This window comes from Oryctolagus cuniculus, chromosome 3, assembly GCF_051225735.1.
Source record: "Oryctolagus cuniculus isolate XC-2025 breed Fujian yellow rabbit chromosome 3, ASM5122573v1, whole genome shotgun sequence".
NCBI classification, from domain to species: domain Eukaryota; kingdom Metazoa; phylum Chordata; class Mammalia; order Lagomorpha; family Leporidae; genus Oryctolagus; species Oryctolagus cuniculus.
In genome coordinates, this window is record NC_142869.1 from 162,724,248 (window position 1) to 162,736,862 (window position 12,615).

The following is a 12,615-nucleotide window of genomic DNA, read 5'->3' on the forward strand; positions in this document are numbered from 1 at the left end:
TAATGATACATGCATGAAAAGCATTTGATAAGAATAAACATTCCTTCATGAAAAATAAAAAAAAAGATGCTCAGCAAATTCATTTAAAAGGAATGTATCTCAGGGCTGGTTTTGTGGTGTAGTGGCTACTGCCACAAACTATCAAGCTGCTATCCCACATGCGTGTCTGTTCATGTCCTGGGTGCTCTGTATCAGATCCATATTCCTGCTAACAGCCTGGGAAATCAATGAGAGAGGGCTCCCATACTTGGGCCCCTGCCACCTACACAGGAGACCTTAAAGAAGCTCCTGGATCACTGCTTTGGCCTGGTATATCACCAGCCATTACAACCATCTGGGGAGTGAACCCGCAGATGGAAGATATTCCTCCTTCCCTCTCTCCTTCTATCCATCTCTTTCTAGGCTTAACTTTCAAAGAATACTTTCTTGAATAATTCAATTATTAAAAGGGGTTTAAACTTTTTTTTTTTTTTTTTTACAGGCGGAGTGGATGGTGAGAGGGAGAGAGACAGAGAGAAAGGTCTTCCTTTGCCATTGGTTCACCCTCCAATGGCCGCCGCAGCCAGCATGCTGCGGCCGGCACACCGCGCTGATCCGATGGCAGGAGCCAGGTGCTTCTCCTGGTCTCCCATGGGGTGCAGGGCCCAAGCACTTGGGCCATCCTCCACTGCACTCCCTGGCCACAGCAGAGAGCTGGCCTGGAAGAGGGGCAACCGGGACAGAATCCGGCACCCCCACCGGGACTAGAACCCGGTGTGCTAGCGCTGCAAGGTGGAGGATTAGCCTAGTGAGCCGCCGCGCCGGCGAAACTATGTTTTAATGTGACTTAGAGGATTTAAAAAGTTGGATAGTTTCTGAGGATGAAGAAGTTAGCTTTGGAGATGATTTGACTGTGTGTCATTTATTCTGTGGATGTAATGTTTAGTTACTTTTTTTTTCTGATAAATAGTTTGTCAGTGCGTTTGTTATTACCAACATTACTCTGATTATTAAATCATTAATGATAACTCAAGAGTTAGGAATTGAGAAAACGCATAATAAAACTTACTAAGCACACACAAAAAGAAAACAATAAAAAAGATAAAAAAAAAACTAGAAGTACCAGATGGTTCAGCAGTTCCATTTTTGTGTACATATTCAAGAGAAATAAATTACCATATTAAAGAGATACCCACTTCACTATGTTTATCACAGCACTATTTACAATATTCAATATACACAATGGAATGTTATTCAGTTTTACATAAGAGTGAAAGCCTGTTATTTGCATAAGTGGACAGAACTTAACATCATGGTAAGTGAAATAAGCTAGACACAGAAAGACAAATACCACAAATTCTCCTTCATATGTGGGAGCTGAACCAGAAACAAAGACAAAAACTCTATTTGAATACAGAATGGTGGCTACTAGACATTGGAAGTGGGAGATTAGAGGGAGTTTGGAAAGTTAGTACCAAATCAGAGTTAGACTAAAAGAATAAATTCCTAGCATAGCAAAGCTTATCAGGGAGACTATACTTTAGGATAACTTAACCGATTTGTGTGCACAAATAGAAGTAAGAAGCTCCAAGCCTCCAATCATAAAGTAATTTCAAATAAGGAGAAAGGTTGATTATCCCATTTTTATCAGTACAGATTGTACTCATATATTGAAAAATCACTCTGCAGCCATAAATATGTGCAATTATTATTAATAAAAAACACTTTAAAATGATCATATGTTTGTGTCGATAAATTGTTACTTGTTATTTTCAATGTTTAGATGGCATCCAATTTTATTTCATTCCATACATCTTAGCTCTCTAAAATAAAAGTCAACCAACTATGACCTGTGGACCAAACAGCCTGATACCTGTTTGTATATACTTGTGATTTAACAATGATTTTTTATATTTTCACTATCTTTGGATATATACATATTTTATATTTTCACTGTATATATAAAATCAAGAGGAGTAATATTTTGTGCCATATAAAATTATATGAAATTTTAACTTAATTGTACATAAGTAAAAATTATCAGACAAAAAAAGAACAGTATAGTACATTTCAAACACTAGCACCTTAGGAGACTTTAGGTTTCAATCAAACTTGTGCTTAAATCCCCAGCTTCACAATCCACAAGATACCATATGCTATAGAAAAAGATAAGTGAGTATTTATAAAATAGTCTTTGTAGAACTGTGGTGAATTACAGAATGCAAGCACTGACTGGGTCCTGAGCATAGTGAGCACTCAGTAAATGTTAGCACACTTCCTCCTCTCCTGCTCCAAGCTTGTACTCAGTATCCTGAAGACAGAGAATGCACTAAGCAAAAATGAAGAAGTTCACATAAACAAAAGGAACTTTGAATGTGACTTTAATATGTTTTAATATTGGAAGAAGATAATTTTTTGAAATTTATAAAAATGTGCATGCCAATGTAAGAGAATATGTTTAGGGGATTCTAAAGAAAATTTTGCATCTTCTGTCATTGTTCATTTCAATTTTCATCATAGTAGTAAACATTATAAACAATGTTTGGAAAGGAAAAAATAATATTCTTATATCAATTACATCAAAGAAGTCTGCTTATTAATATACTGAATTTTTGATAGTGAATCCATGTAAAATAGTTTAGAAATGAGCAAGTTCAATTTATACTGTATTAGCAATATTATAGTTATCACAATTATGTATAATCCTTATAATCTATTTTATTTACTGCTTTATAGTTATTACATGGAAGTCTCCCATAATTATTCATCAAGCGAGTGCATGACATTTGCATACACATTTTGGTGTGCATTCTCATATAAGTCATACACCACTTTTATTTCATCTCTATTATGGATGCTGTTCTGTTTTATAACAACTACCTTGTAAAAATATATAAAGGAAAAGTGGCAAAATGAGGGAGAGAGAGACCATCCATCCTTGCCTTTACTTCCCAAATGCCTGCAACAGCCGTGGCTGGGCCAGCCTGAAGCCAGGAAGCAGGAACTCCATTTTCATCTCCCATGCAAGTGGCAGGAACACAGGTAGCTGGGCCATCATCTGCTGCCTCCCCAGGAACAGCAGCAGGAAACTGGATTGGAGGTGGAGTACTCAGGATTCGAACTGACACTCTGATATGTGATGCTGGTATAACCCAACCTGCTGTGCCACAACATCAGTCCCATAATAACTCTATGTTGTCATATATCATAATTGAAATTGGCTTGAAAAACTCCTTCAAAATTTTATAGCTTCATTCACTATGCACATGTGATTAGATATGAAATAAAATACTGAATATACAGCACATAGTTAATATCCCAAATTTCACTGTGGATTCATATCATCTGAAAAATGCTCTGATTTTAATTGCATTTATGCAATCACTTTTGTTTTAATATAACTCATCTACAGGAATTTTATGCCATGTCTGAAAATAAGAATCACCTAAACTGATAATGTACATAGTATATACTTACTATACATGACACATCATGAAAATGGAATTAAAATTTCTTTTGGTGCAAAATAAATGAAACCTATGCATAGCTTTTTTCAGAATATCTATTTCCATGAACTTTTTGAAGATTCCTAGTATAAATTTCCTGTTATTATAATAAATCACAACAAGCTGAGCAGCTTAAAACAACATGAATGACCTCGGCAGTTCTCAAAGTCAAAAGCTGGAGCTGGGTCTCTGGCAGCAGAGCTGCATTCCCTGTAGAGGGCACCACCTTCGCTTGCCTTGTGCAGCTTACAGAGGTTGCCTGAATTCTGTGGCTCCTGGCCTTCTTTTTTATTTACTTATTTATTTGACAGGTAGAGTTATAGACAATGAGAGCGAGAGAGACAGAGAGAAAGGTCTTCCTTCTGTTGGTTCACTCCCCAAATGGCTACCACAGCCGGTGCTGAGCCAATCCGAAGCCAGAAGCCAGGTGCTTCCTCCTGCTCTCCCATGTGGGTGCAGGGCCCAAGGACCTGGGCCATCCTCCACTGCACTCCCAGGCCACAGCAGAGAGCTGGACTGGAAGAGGAGCAGCCGGGACTAGAACCCAGTGCCCATATGGGATGCCGGTGCCACAGGCGGAAGATTAACCAAATCAGCCACAGTGCCGGCCCGGCTCATGGCCTTCTAACTTCACTGCCTGCAATGGCTGGCTCAGTCTTCCTAGGTAGCATCACTTTGACACCGGCTTGTCTGTCTTCACATTTAGAGGCTCTTGTGGTTACACTGGACTCACCCAGATAATTTGGGAAAATCCTCTTATTATAATAAGGTCAGGATTAGCAACCTTGATTCCATTTACTACCATAATTCTTCTTTGTCATGTAACATAAAATATTTAGGTTCAAAATATTGAGGATCTAGTGATGTTCACAACTTTGGGAGGCTTTCACTCTGTTTACTGTAACAACTGATCATTGTCATGCCCTCTACTCCAGGAACATTGGCCAACTTTATACACATTCATCTTCTAACTTATACTTGCAACAGTAATATTTTATGCCTGATATATATAAATGAAGCTTTATTAATCTGTAGAGCAAATAATTTTCGGATTTTAACTTTCTATTATTTACATTCATATCATCAATCTAGTCTCAGCAATGTAGTATAAGACTGCCTAATAAAACTCAGGACTTCTACCTACATCTTAATTCTACATTAAAAAAAGCATATGTTGGGGCTGGCTCTGTAGTATAGCGAGTAAAGCCACCACCTGCAGTGCCAGCATCCCATATGGGCACCAGTTCTAGTCCTAGCTGCTCTACTTCTGATCCAGCTCTCTGTTATGGCCTGGGAAAGCAGTTGAAGATGGCCCAAGTCCTTGGGCCCCTGCACCCATGTGGGAGACCCAGAGGAAGCTCCCGGCTCCTGTCTTCAAATCGGCTCAGCTACGGTGGTTCTGGCCATTTGGGAAGTAAACCAGGGGATGGAAGACCTCTCTCTCTCTCTCTGCCTCTAACTTTGCCTCTTAAATAAATAAATAAATCTTTTTTAAAAAAGCATATTTTAAGACATCACAAATATTCTACAGGGTAAATTTACCTAATATAATTATTCCTTGTTTACCTGAAATTAAAACTTAACTGAATATCAGTATTTTTATTTAATGAATCTATCAATTATAACTTAGCATCACTGTTTTTAAAAAATGATGCTCAGCAAATAACAATATTTACTGAATTAAGATATAAAACAGGTATATTTTGTCAGCATACCACTTAGGGATATATTATTATGAATATTAGTAATTTTCCTTTCATATGTATTTTTTTTGACAGGCAGAGTGGACAGTGAGGGAGAGAGACAGAGAGAAAGGTCTTCCTTCGCCATTGGTTCACCCTCCAATGGCCACCGCCGCTAGCGCGCTGCGGCCGGCGCACCGCGATGATCCGAAGGCAGGAGCCAGGTGCTTCTCCTGGTCTCCCATGGGGTGCAGGGCCCAAGCACTTGGGCCATCCTCCACTGCACTCCCTGGCCACAGCAGAGAGCTGGCCTGGAAGAGGGGCAACTGGGACAGAATGCAGCACCCGGACTGGGACTAGAACCTGGTGTGCCGGCGCCACTAGGTGGAGGATTAGCCTAGTGAGCTGCGGTGCCAACCCCTTTCAAATGTATTAACACTTATCAATTTGCTTTAGTATTTTAGGATACTGAGATTTTTCAGGATATAAGGGTGACATTTTGTTAAAAATATAGCTAAATAACTATTTTTGATGTTATGATTATACAGCACTACCTTTCAATAATGGGAGACATGACTTGAAATGAACCAACTATTCTAAAAACAAAAGTTCTGTAGATGTGGAGTAAGATATGAAAGAAGAGTTTATTATTGAGTAAAAAATGTGGAATTAAGTCCTTTTGTCAGATACTGTCCACAAGGCAAAAAACTCACATTTAGAAAAAATTCCAAACATCACACCTTTGGGAAACTAAGAGAATTTGTAGAATTACCTGCTAAGACCTCTTATTGGAAACTGAGATTCAATACAAATGCAATCGATGCTGTAAAAGTTTCAAAAAGAAACTGATGTTTGTTCAGAAACATGCTACTGAGGCACGTTAAATTAAGCTAATAAAGCATCTATGCTTCACTGAAAGTGTGAATCTAGTAGTAAAGTGGTGAGACACATTCCTTTGCTAAGATCTGATCATATGAAACACTGTTTCATATTTGATAAAATACAACACCCTTCCATGATGAAAGCTCTAAGCAAATTGGGTTTAGAAGGAACATTTCGCAACACAATCAAGGCAAATTATGACAAACCCACAGCCAGCATTACATTGAATGGGGGAAAAGCTGGAAGCATTCCCACTGAGATTCAGTACGAGACAGGGATGCCCACTGTTAACAATGCTATTCAATATAGTCCTAGAAGTTCTAGCCAGAGCCATTAGGCAAGAAAAAGAAATCAAAGGGACACAGATTGGAAAGGAAGAAGTCAAACTATCCCTCTTTGAAGACAACATGATTCTTTATATAGGAGATTCAAAGAACTCCACTAAGAGACTATTGGAACTCACAGAAGAGTTTGGTAAAGTAGCAGGATATAAAATCAATACACAATAATCAAGAGCCTTTGTGTACACAGACAATGCTGTGGCTAAGAAAGAACTTGTAAGATCAATCCCATTCACAATAGCTACAAATAAAAATCAAATACCTTGGAATAAACTCAACCAAGGATGTCAAAGAACTCTATAATAAGAATTACAAAACATTAAATAAAGAAATAGAAGAAGATACAAAAAAATGGAAAAAACCCTCCAGGTTCATGGATTGGAAGAATCAGTATCATCAAAATTTCCATTCTTCTAAAAGCAATTTACAGATTCAATGTGATACCAATCAAAATACCAAACATTCCTCTCAGATCTAGAAAAAGTGATGCTGAAATTCATATGGTGGTGCAGGAGATCTCAAATAGCTAAAGCAATTTTATACAACAAAAATAAAGCTAGAGGCATCACAATACCATATTTCAAGACATATTACAGGGCAGTTATAATCAAAACAACCTGGTACTGGTACAAAAATAGACAGACCAATGGAACAGAATAGAAACACCAAAAATCAATCCAAACATCTATAACCTGCTTATATTTGATCAATGAGCTAAAACCAGTCCCTGGAGCAAGAACAGTCTATTCAATAAATGGTGCTTGGAAAACTGGATTTCCACATGCAGAAGTATGAAGCAAGTCCCCTACCTTACACCTTACACATAAATCCACTCAACATGGAATAAAGAACTAAATCTGTGACCTGAAACCATCAAACTGTTAGTTAAAATGGGAAAAACCCTGAAAGATATTGGCACAGGCAAAGGCTTCTTAGAAAAGACCCCAGAGAAACAGGCAGCAGAAACCAAAATTAACAACTGGAATTACATCAAACTGAATAATTTCTGTACAACAAAAGAAAGTCAGGAAAGTGAAGAGGTAAATGAAAGAATGGGAGAAATTATTTGCAAACTATGCAACTGATAAAGGATGAATAATCAATCTACAAAAAGATCAAGAAACTCCACAATGACAAAACAAATAACCCAGTTAAGAGTTGAGTAAAGGACTTAAACAGACATTTTTCAAAAGAGGAAATCTAAATGGTCAACAGACACATGAAAAAGTGTTCAGGATCACTAGCCGTCAGAGAAATGCACATCAAAACCACAGTGAGGTTTCACCGCACCCTTGTTAGAATGGCTTTCATACAGAAATCAACAAACCACAAATGCTGGAGAGGATGTGGGGAAAAAGGCACCCTAATACACTGTTGGTGGGAATGAAAACTGGTAAAGCCACTATGAAAGACACTTTGGAGATAGCTCAAAAATCTGAATATAGTCCCACCATATGATCCAGCCATCCCACTACTCAGAATTTACCCAAGGGAAATAAATCAGAAAACAAAAGAGCTATCTTCATCTCCATGTTTATTGCAGCTCAATTAATAATAGCTAAGACATAGAATCAACCTAAATGCCTGTCAGTGGAATGCTGTATAAAAAATGATGGCATGTGTACTCTTATAGACTAATACACAGTGGTTAAAAAAATGAAATAGTTGTGCAATAAAATGGATCAATCTGGAAAACATCATACTTTGTGAAATAAGCCAGTCCCAAAGGGACAAATAACATATGTTCTCCCTGATCTGTGACAACTAACTGAGGTTCTAAAAGAAAACCTTTAGAAGTGAAATTGACACTATGATAAGCAATGACATGATCAGCCCTTGTCTTGACTGTCAAGGAACAGCTTATTATTTTTTTTTTTACTATTTTCTTTTCCTACTTAATATATTTGGATGAACACTTAATGTAGAATTATTCATAGGTGTTTAAATCCAATTGAAAACTGATCTCAGTAAAAAAAAAAAAAAAAAAAAAAAAAACAAGAGCAGGAATAAGAGAGAAAGGAGACATACAGTTCAGCACACGTTCCCATGGACTTAAAGGTCAAGCTAAATACTTGCCATGGGACTCCACTTCCCATTAAGCTGGGTGGTACTAATGCCATCTTACATGTTAAAATGATCATTTTAAGTGTGTAACTGATCATACAGATAGGAATAAGTGCCAAAGGGATCACATAAATAAGACCAAGTGTCTGGTAATAACAATAGATAAAATTAAAAAGGAGAGAACAATCTGACATGGGAAGCAGGCCACACAGCAGACTCTTAGAATGAGAAACACTCTAAACAGCACTCTGACCTCAGAATCGGCCCTTAAGACATTCATATTTGGCTAAAAAGCCCATGAGAGCATTGCAGGCATGGAAAGCCAAGCCACTCTGGAAAAAAAAAAATGACCTAAATGAAAGATCTCTGTGAGTGAGATCCCAGTGGAGAGAAGGGACCGTCAAAGAAGGAGGTACTTTTCTCTGAAGAGAAGAAAGAACTTCCACTTTGCTTATGGCCCTGTCTAAATAGTGACAGAGTTTGTGAACTCAAAAGGCTTCCATAGCCTTGGCACCTCATGACAAGAGCCTCGGGTGATCACTGATATCGTAAACAAGAGTGTCATTTGTTAAATCAACAGGAGTCACTGTGCACTTGCTCCTCATGTTGGACCTCTGTCCTTAATGAGTTGAACTATGAGAATTAATGGTAAAACTTGTCTTGAAACAGTACTTTATGTTTCTATGTGGGTGCAAACTGTTGAAATCTTTACTTAGTACATGCTAAATTGATCTTCTGTATATAAAGATAATTGAAAATGAATCTTGATGAAGAATGGGATGGGAGAGGGAGTGGGAGAAGGGATGGTTGTGGGTGGGAGGGAGGTTATGGGGGGAAAAGCCACTATAATCCAAAAGTTGTACTTCGGAAATTTATATTTATTAAATAAAAGTTAAATAAATGAATCTCAATGAAGAATGGGATGAGAGAGGGAGCAGGAGGTGGGGTGGGAGTGGGAGTAGGATGGTTGCTATGTGGAAAGAACCACTATATTCCTAAAGCTGTACCTATGAAATTTGTATTTATTAAATAAAAGCTTTCTTTAAAAAAGTATTAATTTTGGGCTAGTTTTACTAGCAGCATGTGGAGTTATAGCTACAGTAGATTGTGTGATCAGTTACAACTGACCCTAAAATATTCTGTGTGCTTGAAATATGGTCTTTTATAAAATGAAAGAAAATTCATATACAAGTTCTAATAAAATCTACAGAGAATGTATGTGTTACAACATAAGAGTTTGAGGAATTAATAGGTTGGAGAAAAAATGCTTCTCAAGGTTTAATGTGTAAGGGAAAACTGTTTTATAAATAATTATAAAATATGTATAATTACATAATTATAGATATGTATTTCTTGTTATAAAGCTCTCAATCAAAGGGAGTGAACTCTTGTTATATATTTGGTTTCCATTAATTAAAAAAGTCTTAAACTATCATGAATGTCTTTTTTTCAAGAAAATTGCAGCTTTTCTTGTTTCCAGATACAAAAGTACTTTAAAGTATTAACTTTCACAGGGTAAGTGAAATTAGAAAGAAAAAAAATCAAATGAGAGAAATATTAAAGTTATACAAGGAAACTTAGCAGGGTTCTGTTGCCAACACTCTCTAATTTGTCATGAAAGGACTTCTTAGTAAACATAATTTCCTTTTCTCTTCCTTAGGCATTGAGGCAGAGTGATTTATGCTTCCATTAGCTGAAAGTTCAAGGAAAATATAGTAGAAGGAGTTAAGGAACTCACTAATGTGAGGTGAAACAAAAATTAGTCTCCAACATAAGATTATTTTGCACATTAACTTTTTAGGAGTCACATGAAAGTCTTCCAGCCAGTGGCTCATATATTTAGAGCAGAGGAAAAATTATGTTCATGATAAACAGGGAGTACCGGTGAATACAATGTGTCAAAGCAAAGTTAGGCAATGTTAACCTAGCAAAATCTGATGACCAAAAGGTGTCCACCATCAGTTATACCTTATTTTTTCTGTTTGCATTTGATTTTCCTTTTGCAATCAAAGGGAAGAACTCTAGATATTTATGTAGAGCATTGAATGCCTTTGTCTTTTCCTGCCTAAGATACCCCATAAAACTAAAAAACATATGGTGTGTATAGATGCCCCATACGGCTCTTTGGAAAAGTAATTCAGATTCTGGATCCTATGTTTGTATCATACTATGTTGATATGAATGCACTTGATTAAGGTTTATGAGACCAATAATCTGCCTTAGGAACATTTATCTTCTAGAATGCTTTGTGCATTCATTCACATCCTTCACTGCATATGCATAATAATCTTCATGTGCATTTGCTTAAAAAATTAGGTCATGCCTCAGCGTGGCTGACCACTTCTTATGTAATTATCAATTTTCTCTGAAATGAGTGCATCTCTGAATTAGAGTTTTAGAGCCTGCATGGTCAATCCTCATGTTATTTGAGATGAGAAGACCAAGATTCAAAGAAGCTACCTTGCTTGATCAAGGTTACAAGGATGTTAATGTAATAAGAGCCTCCATTTTTTTGCTTCTCTGTAGCTTTACCTCTTTGGGACTCATTGACACAGAATTGGATTAAAAAGTGTTACCACTTTCTTTTTCATTCAAATCAAACAAAACCCTCTAACCTGAAAACTTTCTGAAAAACATGTTGACAGCAATTGTGGACCTGGTAAAAAGGGGGAGTTGGGAAGAATACAAAAGCATTATAATTATTATCTTTGTGAAGGGTTGCAGATTGTGGGTAAAACCACAGATGCATGAATAACCTAAGAAGGATACAGAAGACACATCTCAAAGTGGAAAACAGCATTCAGAATAGAGCACATACATGTTCAGAATTTGTAACGTTTTGTAATTTAGAGAAGATAGCACAGAAAGATTGATTTGGCCAGAACACTGGTATCATTGAAATGACAGACAGTAGAAAAAAGAAGTGTGGAAAGTTTGGTTTTGAGCTAATCGTAAGAATTCATTTAAGTTTTTAAGAACTCTTAATAGTGGGACCGGCACTGTGGCTCTCTTGGTTAATCCTCCGCCTGTGGCACCGGCATCCCATATGGGCGCCAGGTTCTAGTCCCAGGTGCTCCTCTTCCAGTCCAGCTCACTGCTGTGGCCTGGGTAGGCAGCGGAGGATGCCCAGGTGCTTGGGGCCCTGCACCTGCATGGGAGACCAGGAGGAATTACCCAGCTCCTGGCTTCGGATAGGTGTAGTTCCAGCCGTAGCGGCCTTTTGGGGGGTGAACCAACGAAAGACCTTCTCTCTGTCTCTCTCACTTTCTAACTCTCTCAAATTAAAAAAATAAACATTTTTTTAAAAAGAACTCTTAATAGCATCACTGATAACATCTAACAATTTTTCCTGATTCCTTCTGTATCTATCTGTTTAAATCAATCTCCTCTATTAGAGTCCAGGCACCAAGAAGGGAGGCCATGTATCACAGCTGACAGTATTCAGCAGAGTGGGAGTATTACAAAGGATGGTTCTAGCAGAAATTTCAAACAAAGTAATTTGCCAGAGTTTAAACTAGCTGAAAAAGGGAAGAAGTCAATGTCAACAGTCAAGTTTGAATATCTGGCAGAGATAGTAGTAGAAACAAGGGAATAGAGACTGAGCACACAGAAAAAAAATATGAAGTTGAAACAAAACAACTGAAGCCCTAGGACAAAGGGAACAAGGTGAACTTCAGCTCCATTTGCAGTCTGAAAGTAAGAATTCCTGACTTCCCTGCATCTGTAAAACTCACTTGAGATTTGGAGTCTCTTTGAGGGTTCATCTTTTAGAGATAAAAGGGGTTTGTTTAACTATAGATCTAGCCTGGTTTTTGACATGAAGTAGACATTCATTAAATAGTGTCCATCCTACATTTTGAAAAATTGGTGTTTTAGATTGCTTAATTTCACAATGTGGTTTTTGGATGGCTTCCAGTTTTCAGTTTTGGGTTGTTTTGTTACACATTTGTTTAAAACATGTGAAAGCGCAGAGATTAAGAAAGGAGTTAGGAATGCATGAGTGCATAGGTTCTAGCAGAAGCCCCAAGATGGACTGGTACTTCAAGGAAACAACTCCTGGGAGAAAGATCAAATAAAGGGCAACTTGAGCAGGAGGAAATTGACATAAAGATGACAAAGAAACAAAGAGACTGAAAGTAATATGGTTTCCCAGAGCTTAGG

General features: G+C 37.5%; 1 protein-coding gene across 6 annotated transcripts in view; it reads right to left on the reverse strand.

Annotated features, from left to right (window-relative positions):
• The window catches only part of GRM8 (glutamate metabotropic receptor 8), a 911,553-nt gene that overhangs the window by 110,686 nt on the left and 788,252 nt on the right, over positions 1-12,615 (reverse strand). The gene's annotated exons all lie outside the window — the stretch shown is intronic.